Source organism: Stenella coeruleoalba (assembly GCF_951394435.1).
Source record: "Stenella coeruleoalba genome assembly, chromosome: 13".
NCBI lineage: Eukaryota > Metazoa > Chordata > Mammalia > Artiodactyla > Delphinidae > Stenella > Stenella coeruleoalba.
In genome coordinates, this window is record NC_137159.1 from 76,226,114 (window position 1) to 76,245,992 (window position 19,879).

Sequence of the window (19,879 nt, forward strand, 5' to 3'; positions counted from 1 at the left end):
ATATGTCAATCCCAAGCTCCCACTTCATCCCACCACCACCACCCACCCCCATTTTCCCCCCTTGGTGTCCATACGTTTGTTCTCTACATATGTGTCTCTATTTCCGCCTTGCAAACTGGTTCATCTGTACCATTTTCCTTGATTCCAAATACATGTGTTAATATACTATATTTGTTTTTCTCTTTCTCACTCTGTATGATAGTCTCTAGGTCCATCCACGTCTCTGCAAATGACCCAATTTCATTTCTTTTTATGGCTGAGTAATATTCCACTGTATATATGTACCATATCTTCTTTATCCACTTGTCTGTCGATGGGCATTTAGGTTACTTCCATGACCTGGCTATTGTAAATAGTGCTGCAGTGAACACTGGGGTGCGTGTGTCGTTTTGAATTATGGTTTTCTCTGGGGCCTGTTTCTACTTATTCTTAATTCAAATTATCTTCAGCTGCAGAACTTAATTTCTGTGTGATAGGGCCAACAGAGGCAACAGATCTGCTAAGGGCTATTTAATTAATGGCTTTTGGTGAAGAAATTTTAGCTGTTATATGTCACTACAGGACAATTTAAGTTAAAGAACTAGAGGGCCTCAAGAGCTAGGAAGAGGCAATTTCTTATACTCTCTTACTTTTAATTAGCTCATGTTACTGGAAAGAAATAATCTGTTTATTAAAACAAATTTATCAGCACATGGAATGTTGATGCCCTGATTCCTAAAAGTAATACAAAATCTTCATTTTTTTTAAAATTTGGATTCCTCACTTTGTACCCAGTTACTGTCAGACATCAAGAGGAATTTAAATATTCTTAAGAAATCAGTCCACCTGCTGCCTTCTTTCCATCATGTAAGGGTGCCATTTCACATTTTCAAAATAATATTGATATATATCACCTCCAAAAACAGCATTTCTATCTTATTTGCAGGGAGAAGGGAGAAAAACAAATAATCATATATCAAATGCTGGCCAGAGCCGCATTTCTTTTACACAATTATGAGAAATGGTCTTTTACTCTTTGTTCACTTTTCATGCCTCGACTCCCCCCGAAAGCTGCAAATGGCACTCACATTGGTCATTACACTAAAATAACAATGGCAAAGAGGAGGCAATTCCTAAGGATGAAGGTGGGAGGTAGGTTGACAGTTTATCAATATAAAAATAGGGGCAAGACATTTTTGTTTTTTAGAAAAGCTCACAGACTTTTTTCAAGTGAGATACAGCCATCTAGTCTACTGAGAACGTAAAATCCTCGAGGAGTGAAGCTCTTTTTTTCTTTTGCTCTACCAGTTTCCTTGCTCTTTGGAAGTCTGGTTGAGTTACAGAGTATGGCCTCATTAGGATGCACAAAACAACAGGAATCAAAGTCTCCTGAACTGTCACCAACCAGGGGACCAAAGACTCTAGACTCTTTGCCCACCCAATGAACCATGCACAACCTTTAAGTAAAAAACAGCATTTTACTGTCAACAAAAGCATACCAGTTCGACTTCTCTCGGTTCTGATATGGTTGGTAATCAGTGCTACTTGCTTAGCAGAACGTTGTAAATAAACATATATGACAAGGTATCTAATGTTGTCTACATATAATTGTTTCCTGCTACCTGCGTATAGAATGCCAGAGCAGCAATGGATAGGGGAATGCTAAAATCTAGCCAAACCATGTATTTTAAATAGAGGACACCCTGATCCTTGGGTCTTTTGTAACCACTGTATTTCACCTCCTGAAGAACAAATAAAAGTCCTCTAGCAGCTCAATGGAAAAGAGATATTTAGCTTAGCCCAAACATTTCCTGACTAAGATACATTAATTCGTCTTACAATTCCCGTAAAATCAATGAAACCAGTGCTCCACACTCGAGGACAAGGTCCAAGAAGCCAATTAGTACTTGAGTACTTGCACAATACTTGCACAATGACTAACAGTGCTTTGTATGCGTGTGCATGGGGTGGGCTGGGTCAAATAATGGGGTAACCGGGTTGGTTTGTATTTCTCAGTGAATTGGGGCCAGCTACCCAGCAGTCTGACCAACTAATGTGCATCTCATTTGATGTAATAATATACATTAAGACCTGTCAGGCCCTATTGTGGGAAACGAAGAACTACACATTGCACCACTTCATATGGAATTCTGCATATGGAACCCTTTAAGGGTTCTTAAGAGACCCATTGGGGTTTCTAATTATTGTGAAACATCTCCTGGAATCCAGAGAGAGAAGGCTCTTGGCAGAATTGCTTCTGCCATTTCAAATGTTCACTGCGAAAATAATTAGATGATGAGATTTAGACAGAAACCGCTAACGAATATATTTTTTTTAAGTCTCCTTTGCTTTTTAATGTACAGAAAATGAAAATCTGAAATCGGCAAGCACAAAAGGAAAACAATATGGTGCAGTTCATTCTGGGGGTGGGATTGGGGGGTTTCTTTTTTCTGACTTTAATGCTTGGCTTCCTGTGGTTACAAGTGGGGGGGATTTTTTTCATTTTTTGAACATTATACAATCCTGTTGAAAATTGGACCAAGGGTTGTTTTTTTAAACTTCTGTTCTAACTTTCTAAATGCAAGCAAGCCTCCATTGTTGCTCCAGGATTATGTCTATGTCTTTAGAGGGAACCCTGACGTTAGAGAAACTCGCTTTAATCAAGCTTTAAAGTTATCTCCCCCCTTACACGCCCAGCCTAAACCAGAAAAACCCCATCCTCTGAAACTGTGAGCCAAGCTAGCATGTAACCAATTAGGAGCCAGCACTTGTACCCAGGACACAGAACATATTTGTTCAATTAAAACAAACAAATACGATTAGGAGTTTACAAAGCCATGCTTAGGGAAAGATGGACATTTCAAAAGAAATGCTGGGTTAAGGAGGATGTGGCAGTGATAAAAGTAAGTTGCATGAAATCAGAAAGGTGAACTTAACAAATCGGGACATAGGAGTCAAACCTCGTACACAGCAACCGGGGTTGCTGGACTGAACACATCAGGGCTCACACTCTACTTCCTGGAACCCACAGACATCATTCACATGCTTAAGAAACTCAAGCTTGAAGACTTAATCCTTTCTTACCCATTCACAACATTCTGATTCACAGAATGGAAGTCAAGGAAAAGCTGATTTAACACCATTTTTTCCTATTTCAAGCTAAACAAATCTGAGAGCCTTTGTGTTTCCTCCACTGTATACGAGGCTGAGGCAGATCTCCATTTATCCTGAGGTCTGTCAGTACTGGACTGGGGGTGGCTGCCACTGTGTCCCACCAACCCACAAATATACCCTCCAGTTGCTTCCAGTTTATGATTGGTCATCAGGTAATAGATGAACTCTCCTCACTGTAACAGAATCAAAGGAGAACTCACCATGAGATTTGCTTGATCCAACATTGGTCAAATGCCCCCTCCCCTTCTCTGTTTTTTGACACTGTGTTAAAGTCTAATGCAGTTCAGATTTCCAAATCTCTCTTGTTGCTCTCTGTGGATTTCTACCGAGTCCATAAACATTAACCAGTAAGACTTTTTTTTTTCAGATGTCCAATAAGCAGTGTTTCAGGTGTCATATATAAGTCAGAACACAGGATAGATACAATTCCTGCCCACAAGGGATTTATTTCAAGGGGAGGAGGGTGATTAAGAAATATAAATATTAATACACATTTATTGAATGCCTACAATCTGTATATTGATTGCACAGCCCTTAAGAAATTACAATATTCTATCAGTCGTATAGGTATTTAGTCTTTGTACTACTGAAATATCATTCTTTTTGACATTCTAAACTTATGGAGTGTGTGAAAACTGAGAATTGCAGCAAAGCTACCACCAGTGTTCTTCCTATTTCTGTCCCACCTGCCAACGAAAGGATGATATCCTCAGGATGCAATGCATCATGGTTTTTCTCACCCCGCATTTCCTGACCAGATGTCTTCAGCAAGTTGCTGTTTCTGGCGGCATTGTCAAGAGATCAACAAATATATATTAAACATTTACAATATGCCAGGCTCTGTTACAGGTGCCGGGCAAAGAGTAGAAAACAAAATAGACAATATCCTTGCCTTCATGGGAATTATATTCTACTGGAGAGAATGAGACAAGAAGATAGAAAGATAGATAGATACATAGATAGATAGATAGACAGACAGATAAATAGTAAGATGGTGGCAAGTGCTATGAGAAAAAATAAAGCAGAAAAGAGGTATAGGTAGTGCATGAGAAGTTCAACAGTTCAATTTCAAATGTTCATTGAACACTTACTATATGCTACATGTTCTTCTAGGCTGCTTATATAATATTGAATAAAGCAAAAAAAATGGACAGAAATCCAAATTGTTAAAGAGCTTATGTTCTACTAGGAGACAAAAAATAGATAAATAAGTAAAATATATGGTATATTAGATGATAATGAATGCTAAGGAAAAAAGTAGGATAAGGCAAGGCCACAGAGAGTGTTAAGGTGGGGACATCTTGGGTAGGTCTCCCTAAGAAGGTGACATTTGTACAAAGATTGAGAGATAAGTTGTGAAATATTTGGCAGAAGTACACGAGGAGTGTCTTTTGATAGCTGCAGACATCAACCTTGGAATGGGAGAGGGATGTCTGTTTTTTTCCTGTTGATACAGACCTTGGGTGTTTGCATCAGGAGAAAAGAATGACAGGATTAAGTATTTTCTTATCTTTTTCCATGTAGTCTTTTTTTTTCAAAAGAATGGCAAAGTGTTTTTTTGTTTGTTTTTTTCTTTCCTTAATATCATACATGCTTTACAATTAGTGGAAAGCCCCTTCAGATTTTGACATTTTTGTCAATGTCTTTACTCTTTATCATTGTACATGTCTTTGCAGTATTTTATTAGAAAGTCAGAAAAACAAAACAAGCAACAGGAGTTGCTCACCAAACACTACATTAAACTGTGAGGCATCTTATTTAACCCTGAAGACAACTCTGCAAGATTGTCACCATAAACTCCAATTTTACAGGTGAGAAAACTGAGAAGCAGAACTGTTAAATGAATCATCCAACATTGGTGGAGTAATTCCATAGTTTAACTTAGTAAATGCTGGCATTTATCTGACAGCTAAGTCTATATTTTTCTCTTTATCCCAGACTGCCTTGTGGCAGGGACTACTAACTACATCCTTAATATTCATCTTCTTCAATCTTTCTTAGTAGCAGAATTTCTATATTATTGGCTGTAGCAATGTGACCAGCTATGGGACATTTCCTAAGTTTTCTTGCACCTAGAGGATAGTCAACCAGAAGTTGTTGGGTGGGGCTTGCAGAAAAGCTCTTTATGGGGTTTGACTCAGTTGGGAGATGTACTGTTTTGTTCACTCCCCCTTCCTTCTTTTTCTTTAGTATTTTTTTTTTTTTTTTTTTTTTTTTTTTTTGCAGTACACGGGCCTCTCACTGCTGTGGCCTTCCCGTTTGCGGAGCACAGGCTCTGGACGCGCAGGTCCAGCGGCCATGGCTCACGGGCCCAGCTGCTCCGCGGCATGTGGGATCTTCCCAGACCGGGGCACGAACGCGTGTCCCCTGCACTGGCAGGCGGACTCTCAACCACTGCGCCACCAGGAAAGCCCCCCCCCTTCCTTCTTTTTTCTTCCTGCAACATGGATGTAACAGCAAGACTTCCCAGCTGCCATCTTGTGATCTTGAGGATGGATACCATGTGTTAAGGATAATGGGGCAGGAAGATAAAAGGGACCCAAAACATTGATGATAGCATACATCCATCACACTCTCTCTGGACTGTCTCCCTCCTGATTTCTTTTACTCAAGAGAAAAGTAATCTCCCAATTGGCTTAAGACACTGTTATTTCACATCATTCTTATCAACAGTCAGATGAAAGTTTTAACTCATACAGTCTTCTCTACTGTAGAATATGTTATGATGGGAAGTGACAGACTCATTTTACCAGGCCACATTTATGTAATAATTATTAAAAAGCTCTTTGCTTTAAAAGCAAAGAACCTTTTATATGGAATGCAGTGCTTGGCACATGGAACATATTTTTAGAAAACCACGTTGAATAAATGGAGTAGTAATATTTTACAGAAACAGATTTCCAAATGATAAGTTCCAGTATGTGAGGAGGGCCCCACTTGAGAACTACTGAGTCCTGACTGACAAGTGCAATGAAGAAAGCTTGCTTGGACACAACCAAGATCCCTTGGCTAGAGGTGAGGGTTAGCCATACTCTTCTGTGTTAACCTCAGATTTTCTACAACCTTCATATTCTTCCTTTTTCTACCCACCCAATCCCTGCTCTAGCAAAAGAAACATCTCTGTGATGGAAATGTGTCAGCAATTTTAGTACTGCTGAAACATTTTAGAAGCAGATCAATTCTGAGACAATGTGGGTTTTTCTTTTTTCATTTTTGCTTTTTAAGAATCATAAAACCTTGATGATTTGAACCTCTGTTCACACAAAGGAAACTAACCCAGTAAGACGTTTTGCCATTTGGTTCCAAATCGATAGGTAACTACTAGTAATGTGTCTGCCATGTGGTCTACAGCTCCATCTGAATCCCCCAGTAAACTTAACCCAGCTGACATGACTTCAATGACATAAAGCAGAGGCTGACATGGCATCACTGCTGGGAGTGGAGAGTCTTCTCAAAGACTTTAAAACCAGAACTCCATTCAACCTCTGGATAACAGGCATTCTCAGCAAAGGTCTATAGTTCAGCGCAGTTTGTCCAAAAGCAACTGCTCTTATATTTGCCATCTCTGTTATCTGTATGCCTCAAATTAAAACTAGAGGCGTACCAGATCTCTGAGCAGATGCAGGTGGAAAACAGCCTTATTTTCAGTCCAAAGAATCGACAATACATTCTACGAAGACCCAAAGCCTCGGAGTACCTGAGGGATGAATATCAGATAACACCTGGGACCTTAGGCTCATAGGTGAGGAGGGAAGGAGAAAGCAAAGAGAAGGAAGGAGAGATGCCTCTTTGTGTTTCTACCTATAAACTTTTATTTGCAAAGATTCCTTCCCTGGATTCCCCCTCTACTCAAATTCAATCCAGTTCGAAAAACATTATTGAAAAACACTGTCCTAGGTGCCATGGGTGCTATATAAAACTAAATCAGACATGGACCCTACCCACTCCTCAAGATATGCTTTAAACCCCTTTTTTCCACCCAAACCTAATGTGGTCACTCATACCTCTAAACTAAGATACTACTCTAGTACTGTATTCCTGTAATTCTATAATTCAACATGTTTCACTCAAGGCACTTAATTGAATGCAATTCAATGGAACATTCAACAACATTTATGTTTTAGGCCCTGTGGTAAATTTTATAATAGAAGGAAAAAATAAGACACAGTTCCTGCCCTACAGGAGCTACTAGTTAATTGGAAGAGAAAAACACTTAAGCAGTTGATTATAACTCTATGGGGTATCTACTCAGCTACTTAAAGCGAATGACTTAGAAGGACACACAAGAGTGTGACACATATTGATAATGGCTGCACAACACCCATGCTGCCTTTGTTCTTTGATAGCAGATGCCCACATTTGTTCAGAGCAGCAATGTGCTGAGACCCAAGGGATGGGTTATGACTGATTTAGGCCAATTATGACATTCCCGTTTCCTTGTTTCCAAGCCTTCTTTGGAAGACTTCCGATGTAATCCAGATGCAGCCAGAGAGCCCAAAGAGAAAGCCTGTGTCTTTCAAAGATTTGGTTGGCACAGGTCCTTTCTCCTTTCATCCCTTTTCAGCCTTGAGCACAAGTCTGAAGGTGGAGCAGCTACGATGTAGACACGAGACATGGGGCTATTTGGCTGAAATCAAACATCCATCGGCATGTGGCATATGTCATCATCTCATAAGTGATCCATTTCACCATTCCTCAGTTGACTGTCACTCTAATGTCATCCCAGGGGAGGAGTATCTTCTCAAAAGCATAGAGGTTCTTTTTTGATCTCTTTTGAAATGCAGACCCTAACACTTTATCTCTGTGGGACAAGGGAATCAAAGAGAAATTGGCCCTAACATTATCAAAGCACCGAACTAAGGCCAATGGTTGTCTATCTCAGGCTTCCTGGTTCACTAGAAAAATAAACTCCTTTTGGTTTAAGCTGCTGTGGTCCATAAGCTCTTTACTTGCAGCAGAATACCTTCCTAACTAGTACAATATGCCTGAATTGTTCTGTCTCGTAATCGGGGAAGAGGAGACTTGTTCAACATAGTTTCCAACAATTATTTACTGTCTGAAATGTCATTCATATCACTACTTATATGCATATGCTTCAACTGTCTTCTTAAACTGAAGGAGAAACAATGCCTCTTTATATCCCCTCACAGTGCCTAGGATGGTTCCCTGTTTGTAATAGATTTATATACATTTCAGATTAGAAAAAGGAAATCAAGTGGCCCATTTCACTAAAGAGTTCCTGTTCAGACTCCAAAAGAATCAGTTTCTTTTTTTTTCTGACTTCCACTCAGAAAGAAGTCTTGCCTGTACACTCAGGCTATGAGCCATCCACCACCCCTAACATCCCAGTGCTCTAGGGTTCTAGAGCACTACTCAGAAAGGGCCAGGGCCATTGGACAAAGAGAGACATTAGCACTCAATACCTCACTCCAAAGAAATTGAGAGTAAAAACTGGTGACTCCATTAAAAAATGCTAGGAATGCAAAAAGTTGTGTTAAAAATCATGCGTTTCATACTTCTCCCTAGTGACATAGATTTGTTCCATGGGCTCTCATGGCTGTCGGACTAACCATCCTCTGAGAAAATGGCACCTTGAGCTGAGTGTCACTGCAGCCTGCATGAGCCCTTCTGGTAGTTGGGGGGCAGGGGAGAGTATGTGAAATGGCTTCATGGAGAAGTTCTCCACCTGCGGGAAGGTCATGCTTGTGAAGTACCATTGGGCATATGTCAGTATCTTGCACTAATATGAGCTTCAGGGAATCTGACAGTGACAGATCAAAATTAACCCCAAATCAAAGCCCACATACTGTGCCCACTAGAGGGAGATATTTTTGATTACCCAAGCACTCTTTTATATTTTTATTTTCTGCTTGTAACTGTCACGTGCATTTTATTGTTCAGTTCTCGGTCAGACTCTGGGGGCCTGGGTTCTAGACCAACTTCAGCTGCTGACTAGCTGCATGGCCTTAAAGTCCACGGATTTAAAGTCCTCTCGAGCTTTAAAATTCAATAACTCTACCGTGTACGTACATATTATTTCATATGGTTAAAAAAAATCAGACAACTTGGACTTGTTTAGTCTGCAGAAATGAATACTGGAAGAAGCACTGCAGCTTTTTCATTTCATGTCAAGCCCTCAGATCAAGAGGTTAGTCAGTAAAGACAGAGGTAGGAGTAATAGCTTTAAATTCGTAAGTAAGGTAATGGCTGAATTGAGAAAATGACTTAAAAGGTTCAGAGCAATAACTATGGAAAATGCTTATATATTCAACTCCGTGAGACATATAATACCGAAGACCGAGGAAAACATTCTTATTATGGAGGTGAGTTGTGATAGTAATATATTGTTGTTATTATCGTTAATACCTAACTGTAAGCATATTACCTACCTTTATGTTACAGTTACTATGGCCCAGACACTGGGCTCTAAGTTTCATACACTTTAAGTCTCTACTACAACTATACAAGTTATATATGGTTGTCATTTTCACATGAGAAAATTGAGAAAATCTGCCTTAGGGCACTCAGAACAGATGAATTTCAAATTCAGAAATTTGGACACCAAAATCCACTTCTATGCCATGCTGGCTTTCAAATAAGAACACAGAGGACTAACAGCTGTTAATGTACTCATCAGAGATGTTCTCAGACTAAAATCTTAAAGTCTAGTTCTTTAGGCCCCTGAGGTGACCTTAGGAAATGCTGAGCTTCGGGCTCCCTGTATATGTGTGGAGACAGCTACTGGAGCCCCGCTTTGGACTCCGGCAGCCATCTACTGTTTGTCTGTCCCCACTTTCCTGTAATCTTTCCTGTAATCTATACTGCCTCCCACAGAAGAACAACAAATACAAAGAACTACATCAGCCCACATCCTATACCTAATAACTCCAAAAGGTTAGGGACTTTATTTTATTCCTTGCTGGATTTCCCATGCATGGAACAGTGCCAGGCTCATACGAGGCATTCAGAAACAACAGCACTACATGAATGAATAAATGGATGACTCTAATAAAGGCTATTCTGGCCAGTACACCTTAACAGACATGTATGTTTCTTCCTTAGCAGTCACATAGGTTCCTTCCTTGCTTTTACGATAATATCCTATTTTGGAGATGCTAGCTAAAGAAATAAGAGCATCCTTCCCTAACAAAACAACTTTTACACCTTTTACATCTGCTTTACAAATGGCAGGACCAGAGCTTCTTACGGCAAAGTGAAGACAGAGGTAGGAATAAAAGCTTTACATTCATAAGTAAGGTAATGACTGGATATTAGAAACTGACTTAAAAGATTTCTAAGAGCAACGATAATTTTGGAAATGAGTATATGGTCAATTCCATGATACGTATCATAAAAATAACAACATTCTCAAGGTATGTGAGAATCTCAGGGTCTACTCTTCCTTCTGGATGAGAGAAGATGAAGTACGGCATGGGAATTAAGAACATGGGATCTGAAGCCCCCGGGTTCCAGGACACTCTGAACTTGCCATATGCTCACTGTTTCCTTTGATGATGGATACATTACTGTCTTGATTTGTTTCTCTCAGGTCTATTCAATTTACTTTCAGAAAGCATAGGTTGAATCTTCAAGCAAACCTCAGTTAAATTCATGCCCTATTATTTGCTGTATGGGTTTCTTTATATTTAGCATGTATATGAAACATAATGGGAGAACTTGACACTGTCCTCGACACTGATTTCTTGGATTTGACATCAAAATCACAGGCAAACAAAACCAAAAATAAACAAGTGTGACTATATAAAACTAGAAAGCTTCTGCACAGCAAAGGAACAATCAACAGAGTGAAAAGGCTTCCTATGGAATGAGAAAAAATATCTGCAAACAATCTAATAAGGAGTTAATAAATAAAATATGTAAGAATCTCTTACAGATCAGTAGCAAAAAACCCTACCAACAACAGGTAACTCAATTAAAAACAGGCAAAGGACTTGAATAGACATTTCTCCAAAGAAAACATACAAATGGCTAAAGGCATATGAAAAGGTGCTCAATGGCACTAATCATCAGGGAAATTCAAATCAAACCACAAATCATAACCTCACACCTGTTAAGATGACTACTATCATAAAACCAAAGGTAAGTATCAGTGCGGATGTAAAAAAGTTTGGAGACTTTATACACTATTGGTGGGAATGTTGACGGGTGCATCCACTACGGAAAACAGTATTGACGTTCCCAGAAATTAAAAATAGAACTACTATATGATCCAGCAATCCTACTTCTGGATTTATATCCAAAAGAAATGCAATCAAGACCTCCAAGAGACTTCACCTCTATGTTCATTGCGGCATTTCACAATAGCTAAGACATGGAAACAACCCAAATATCCACTGACAGATACATGGATAAAGAAAATGCGTTATATACATATAATGGAAGAAAAAGCCTTAAACAAGAAAGTCCTGCCACTTGTGACATGGATTAAACTAGACATAATGCTAAGAGAAATAAGCCAGTCACATAAGGACAAACAGTGTGTGATTCCACTTATATGAGATTATCTAAAACAGCTAAATTCATAGAAACAGACAATAGAGTTGTGTTTGCCAGGGGCTGGAGAGAAAGGGAAATGGGAACTTGGTTTTCAGTGTGTAAAAAGTTTCTGTTATGCAAGATGAATAAGTTCTAGAGATCTGCTATACAACATAGTGCCTATAGTTAATATGACACTGTGTACATTTAAACATGTTAAAAGGATAGATCTCATATTAAGTGTCTTACCAAAACAACAACAACAAAAACAAACCCACAAAAGGACGCAAATAAAGTTTTAGAGGTGATGGATATATTTAGTACCTTGGTTGTGGTGATGGTGTCACAGGTGTATGCCTGTGTCACAGGTGTATGCCTATGTCCAAACTCACTCAAGATGTATATGTTAAATGTGTGCACATCATATATAATAGGTCTGGGGCACAGCAGGTGTTTGATAGTATTAAACAATAACCTTGTCAGGTTATTGACACTGAGGTGTAAATACGTATGCATACCCAAATACTTTTTCCTGCTAAGAATATACAGGTTTGAATTACAAAAATTAATTAAAGGAAATATGTCTTTTTGAGTGATTTAAATTATTCTACAATGAAAGATTCTTCCAAATTCAATAAACACTAAAAAAATGAGAGTCCTGGATCCTAAAGGATATAGTGTGGTCTCTTCTTTGCTACTAGAAATGTATGGGTGTATGTACTACAATTATGTTTAAAACTTGCTTGGTGACCTTTTTAAACATGTTTATGTTTATAAAATTATATATATATATATATATACACACACACACACACACACACACACAGAGTTTATAATGTGCAAAGTATAAAATGTATGTGTATTGTGATGTGTGTATATATATGCTATCTATATATGTAAATATAGATACATATGTATGTATATAAATATACACTTATATTTGTATATATATAGACTTGGTAATCTACATTTCCTTCCTCAGTCCACAACCCACGCTCTCCCTGCGCCCTCTCACTTTCAAACTTAGAACTGTTCCTTCAGGCATTTACCTCACATGTTTAATAACATACATATAATTGGTCTCTTGACTCATCTGTCATAAACATTATCGCTCATTTTCTTGTCATGCATGAGGAGACTTTTAGCTCTCTTACTCCTCCCTTCCCATTCCCACTCCCTTGTTAAATTGTAACCTTAGGCTTGTACTTATTGACTTAATTATTGTCTCTTAAGTCCCTGGTTCACATATTGTCTATGAATACTCGCAGGGCTTATACATAGATTGACTTACTCTGATAGTTCATTGTGTGGAGTTTGAATAGATTTGACTTCATGTTGTTCCTAGTCACAGAGGGTGTAAACGACACTGTATTTTGTAATTATACATAAAATAAAAAGGCAAAAACAGCATGCAAGTATTTATTAATAAATATATATTGAGGTTTTTAGAATTTTTTTTCACGGTTATATTCCGGGTGGACAAAGTCACTCTCGATCCAACCATTTTGCAAATGATTGCAGTAACACTGCTGGATCATAGGGCACTTCTATTTTTAATTTTTTGAGAAACCTCCATACTGTTTTCCGTAGTTTCTGTACCAATTTACATTTCCACCAGCAGTGCACAAGGGTTCCCTTTTCTCCATATCCTCACCAACACTTGTTATTTGCTGTCTGTTATCTGACAGTTTGAGGTAATATTTCATTGTGGTTTTAATTTGAATTTCCCTGATGATTAATGATGTTGAGCATACTTTATTATGCCTGTTGGCAATCTGTATGTCTTCTTTGGAGAAATGTCTGTTTAGGTCCTCTGCCCATTTTTTAATTGGGTTGTTTGTTCTTTTGATGTTGACTTGTATAACTTCTTTGTATATTTTGGATATTAGCCCCTTATCAGATATATCATTTGAGAGTATCTTTTCCCATTAAGTAGGCTGCTGTTTTGTTTTGTTGATAGTTTCTCTTGCTGCTCAAAAGCATTTTAGTTTGACGTAATCCCACTTGTTTATTTTTGCTTTTTTTCCTCCTTGCCTGAGGAGACATATCCAAAAAATAGTGCTAAGACAAATGTCAAAGAGTGTACTGCCTATATTTCCTTTTATCAGTTTTATGTTTTCAGGTTTACATTTAAGTCCTTAATCCATTATGAGTTTATTTTTAATACATGTTGTGAAAAGTAGTCCAGTTTGATGTTTTTGCATGTAGCTGTCCAGTTTTCCCAGCATCATTTATTGAACAGGCTGTCTTTTCCTCCTTGTATATTCTTGCCTCTTCCGTTGTAGATTAATTGCCCATATAAGAGTGAGTTCATTTCTGGGCCTTCTATTGTGTTCCATTGATCTATGGGTCTGTTTTTGTACCAATACCCTATTGTTTTGATTATGGTAGCCTTGTAGCATAGTTTGAAATCAAGGAGCATGATACCTCAAGATTGTTTTGGCTATTAGGGGTCTTTTGTGTTTCCATACAAATTTTAGAATTATTTGCTCTAGTTCTGTGAAAAATTCTGTTGGTACTTTGGTAGAGATTGCAATGAATGTGTAGATTGCCTTGGGAAGTACGGTCATTTTAACAATATTAATTCTTCCAATCCATGAGCCTTTCTTTGTGTTGTCTTCAACTTATTTCATCAGTGTCTTATAGTTTTCTCAGTATAGATATTTTACCTCCTTAGATTTATTCCTAAGAATTTTATTCTTTTAGATAAAATTTTAAAGGAAATTGTTTTCTTAACTTGGATAGTTTGTTTTTAGTTTATAGAAACAAATCAGATTTCTGTATGCTAATTTTGTATCCTACAACTTTACTGAATTCATTGATGAGTTCTAATAGTTTCTTGTGGTGTCTTCTATACTTAGTATTATATAATCTGCAAACGGTGACTGTTTAATTCTTCCTTTCCAATTTGGATTTCTTTTTATTGTCTGATTTCTGTGGCTAGGACTTCCAAACTATGTTGAATAAAAGTTGTGAGAGTCGGCATTCTTTTATTCCTGATCTTAGAAGAAATGCTTTCAGCTTTTCTCCATTCAATATGTTAGCTGTGGCCTTTTCATATATGGCATTATTATATTGAGAGTTTCTATCATAAATGAATGCTGAATTTTGTCAAAAGCTTTTTTGTGTACCTATCAAGATACTCATATGATTTTTATTCTCCAGTTTGCTAATGTGATGTATCAGACTGATTGTGGATATTGAATCATCCTGCAATCCCTGGGAAAAATTTCACTTGATCTTGGTGTATGATACTTTTAATGTATTGCCGAATTCAGTTTGCTAATATTTTGTTGAAGATTTTTGTATCTATGTTCATCAGTGGCATAAGCCTGATCTTTTCTTGTTGTATCTTTGGTTTTGGTATCAGGGTGAAGCTGGCCTCATAGAATGTGTTCAGAAATGTTCTTTCCTCTTCAATTTTCTGAAACAGTTTGAGAAGGATAGGTGTTGACTCTTCTTTAAATGTTTGAATTCACCTGTGAAGCAAAATTCCTGGAATCTTGTTTGTTGGGAGCAAATTGACCCACTTCTTCTAGGTTGTCCATTTTATTGGCATATAATTGTTCATAGTAATCCTTATGATCCTCTGTATTTCTGTGGTATCAGTTGTAACTTCTCCTTTTTCAGTCTGATTTTATTTGGTTCCTCTCTCTTTTTTTCTTGATAAGTATGGCTAAAGATTTATCAATTTTGTTTTTCTTTTCAGAGAACGAGCTCTTCGGTTCATTTATTTATTTCTATTGTTTTTAGTCTCTATTTAGTTCTGTTCAGATTTTTATTATTTCCTTCTACTTAATTCTTGTTGTAGGCTTGTACTGCTATAAACTTCCCCTATGGATCTGTTTTTGCTGTGGCCCCACAGATTTTGGATAACTGTGTTTTTTTTTCATTTGTCTCCAAGTAATTTTTCAATTTCCTCTTTGATTTCTTCAGTGACCCATTGGTTATTTAGTAGCATATTGTTTAGCTTCCACATGTTAATGTGTTTTTTCCAGTTTTGCAATTCCACTCCTGTATGTATCCAAAGAAAGAAATGATGACACTAACTAAAAAGATACAGGCACCTCTATGTTCATTGCAGCATTATGTACAATAGCCAAAATACAGAAGCAACTAAAGTGCCCATTGATAGATGATTGTATAAAGAAGATATAGTATATAAATGCAATGGAATATTACTCAGCCATAAAAAGGAATGAAATTTTGCCATTTGCAACAATATGAAACAACATGGACTTAGAGAATATTATGCTAAGTGAAATAAGTCAGACACAGAAAGACAAATACAGTATGATTCCACTTACATGTGGAATCCAAAAAACAAAACAAATGAACAAACGTAACAAAACAGACACAGAGTCATAGATACAGAGAATAAACTGGTGGTTGCCAGAAGAAAGGGAGTGTAGGGAGGAGAAATAGGTGAAGGATATTAAGAGACACAAATTTTCAGTTACAAAATAAGTGAGTCACAGGTATGCAATGCACAGCATGGGGAATGCAGGACTTCCCTGGTGGTGTAGTGGTTAAGAATCCACCTGCCAATACAGGGGACACGGGTTCGAGCCCTGGTCTGGGAAGATTCCACATGCCACGGAGCAACTAAGCCCATGCGCCACAACTACTGAGCCTGTGCTCTAGAGCCTATGAGCCACAACTACTGAGCCCGCATGCCACAACTACTGAAGCCCGCGTGCCTAGAGCCTGTGCTCCACAGCAAGAGAAGCCACCACAATGAGAAGCCTGCTCACCGCAACCAAGAGTAGACCCCACTCGTCGCAACTAGAGAAAGCCTGTGTGCAGCAACAAAGACCCAATGCAGCCAAATAAATTAATAATTAAAATAATAATAATAATGTAATATCTTTATATGGTGATAGATGGTAACTAGACTTATCATGGTGATCATTTTGTTATATACAGAAATATGGATTTACTTCGTTGTGCACTAGAAACTAACATAGTATTGAAGGTCAATTATAGTTCAACAACAAACAAACAATAAAACATAGAAGAAGAGATCAGGTTTGTGGTTACCAGAGGCAGGGGGTGAGAGGAGGGGGAATTGGATAAAGGTAGTCAAAAGATACAAACTTCCAGTTGTAAGATAAATGAGTACCAGAGATGTAATGTACAACATGATAAATATAATTAACACTGCTGCATGTTTTTTATATATAAAAGTTAAGAGAGTAAATCCTAAGAATTCTCATCACAAGGAAAAAAATGTTTTATTTTTCTTTTATTTTTATCTCTGTGAGATGATGGATGTTCACTAAACTTATAGTGGTAATCATTACATGATGATGTAAATCAAATCATTATGCACGTACCTTAAATTTATACAGTGCTGTGTGTCAATTATATCTCAACAAAACTGGAAAGAAAACATAAGTAATGTATTTCCCTACAATAACATTAAAAACCAAGTGTATAATAGGATGATTTTTAAAATCTCTTATTATATTGACTATCCTGTTAACAAAAGTTCTAAAGCGTCCACACACATTTGAGTGCATATTATCTGACAGATGCTTTCACTCATACTTTTCATTCAGTACTTAAAAGAGCTCTTTAAGGTTGGTGTCATCTCCATTTTAGAGAAGAACCAAAGGCAAAGAGATGGTAACTAATTTCCTAAGGGCACAGTAAATCTCAGACCTAGGATTTGGATGGACTTCTGTTTCCTGGACCAGTGCTTAATCCACTCCATCAGAGTTGACTTCTGTGGATTCTGCTTAAAATCCTGAGGTCATCATGACAACGTGACTCCTGTGTGAGACAGTCCAGCTTACTCCACAGAGTAGGGAGTGCAGCAAGAAACTACAAACAAAAGTGATCGCATCTTAGGCACCATGACAAGCTGATTTACCTTATCTTTCCCTGGTTACTCCACACTTTAGATGTGAAAGGTCATATATGCTCAGGGTCTATTGTCAAAAGTGCTCTTCTAAAGCCATCGCACTACCCACCCAACCTCACCGTAAGGGAAACTTCTTCCATTTGGTTAAAGTAATTCTGCTTCCTCTTGCCATATCCTTAGAGGCAGAAGAAATGACAGCTCATATTATCAACAAGAGAATAACTTAGAGGATCTACATTTACTATCTCATAACACTTCTAAAACCTCCAGGACACTATACTCTTCTTTACTTATGTCACTTCAGAGGTTTTTTTTTTGTTCACAAGTGCTGCTTCTTCTCGTTCCCTGACTGCCTGGATTCCATAATTTTGCCTGCCTTGGCCTTCCACCCACAGTTTATTACCTTTCTACTGAGCATAAACCATGTCCCAAACACTGAGTGGTAATATGATAGAAGAGAAATGGATTTTTCACTCAAGAAGCTCATAGTCACATGGAAGAGGAAAGTGCACAAATAAGACACTTTTATGAAAAGTGCTAACTGTACTGACACAGGTATGGGATAACTGTGCAGGCACTTCGGTCAGCCTGGGGCCTGGCACAGAAGTTAACTAATGTTAAATCTTGCAGGACAGGTGGGCATTGGCCATGTGAAGAAGCAAGTGGTGTCTCTTCTAAAGGTAGAGACAATGGTAACCATGATGACCAGAGATGCTGGTGTTGCTTAAGATGAACAGTGAGGGCTTAGAGACAAAGTAGGGCAGGAGAGACACCGTTATTAGGGATTTACATTGCTGGTCACAGGAAACCACTGAGAGTTTCATAGGGGAAGAGGCAAGATAAGATTTGCATCACAGAACGGTCACAATGGAGGCAGATGGAAGAAACCGATTGGGTAAAAAGACTGGAATGAAACAGGAAGACCAGTCAAGAGATTGTTGTGGGTATCTGCACAGAGAGCCTGGGCTAGTGCAATAACAGCACAGGAAAGATAAGTGTTTGGATTTGGGAGATATCTAGGACATCTCAACATCTCTAAATTCTTATGTGTCCTCCCATAGTCCCGGACCACTGGCCCTCCCTGCTGGCCTTTGCTGACTTTTTGTTAGTGTTCAATCCATTCCTTCCAGCCTTCTCCACCCTCTTTTTTTTTTTTTTTTTGCGGTACGCGGGCCTCTCACTGTCGTGGCCTCTCCCGTTGCGGAGCACAGGCTCCGGACGCACAGGCGCAGAGGCCATGGCTCACGGGCCTAGCCGCTCCGCGGCATGTGGGATCTTCCCGGACCGGGGCACGAACCCGTGTCCCCTGCATCAGCAGGAGGACTCTCAACCACGGCGCCACCAGGGAAGCCCTCTCCACCCTCTTGGACTGCTGGCTCCCAACCTTGTTAGAGCTGGGGCCATTTGGGGTCTAAGTTGATCCTGAATCTATTCTGAATCACGTATATCTTGGAGTTTCTCTTAGTTTTAACGGTTCACAATCACTTATTTGTAATACAAAAAAAATCAAAGATGCTCTTCAAACCCAAGTGTTTTCGCAAGTTTGAGCAAATTCACTTGACCACAGAGCTGAATATGAACTGATGTGAGAACTCTGTGTAAATACTAAAATGTTCTGTCACACAAATATTAGTGAATTTGATTATGTAGTGCTGGCCCAGACCCTTCCGGGGATATATGCTCTGTATCACCATTCTGAAAACCCCGAACCTCTGAATTTGGCTAATGGGGCTGCTAATCAGGATTTTAGACCTCTGTCTGCATTTTCCCTCATGCCTATGATGTAGAATCAATGACTGTGGCCAACGTTTTCAGTATGTACTGATACGATTGAGTCTCTTTCTCTATTTCTCTAATTCAGTTGTGCTGTGAGTGCTCCTTTATATGCAATTTTAAAACTCCATCAAGGAAATCCACTGAGAGAGCAGCTGTTCCATTTAAACTGTTCAGAAATATCTCTGCTAGTTTAAAAATATATGATTTCAAAGACCTATTTAACCTTTGCACTGATTTTTCAAAGCAACAGTTTATTCAATTAAAAAGAAACATTTAAAAACAGATAATATTTTTTGCAGTATCTTAGCAACAGGTGATTGAACCCATGCCTAGAACTAGGAGTTGAGATTTTGCCGAAAGGGCCACATACTAGTGATATCTTCCTTTTAACAAATGGAATAAATCTAATATTGTTTTGGACAAGTTGTGCTGGGTTACAACATAATATGAAATTCTGACAACAGAGCCACACTGCAGGGAGGACAAGCTAAGAGTAAAGGTTAGGTCCTATAGAACCCCGCAGCTTTTAAGAGAGAAAAGCAAATACCGTGATCTCCTTCATGCCTAAGCTTCAACTCAGGTGCCTAA

At 38.4% G+C, this 19,879-nt stretch overlaps 1 long non-coding RNA gene across 3 annotated transcripts in view; it reads right to left on the reverse strand.

Moving 5' to 3' along the window:
• The window catches only part of LOC307196597, a 356,801-nt gene that overhangs the window by 95,827 nt on the left and 241,095 nt on the right, over positions 1 to 19,879 (reverse strand). The gene's annotated exons all lie outside the window — the stretch shown is intronic.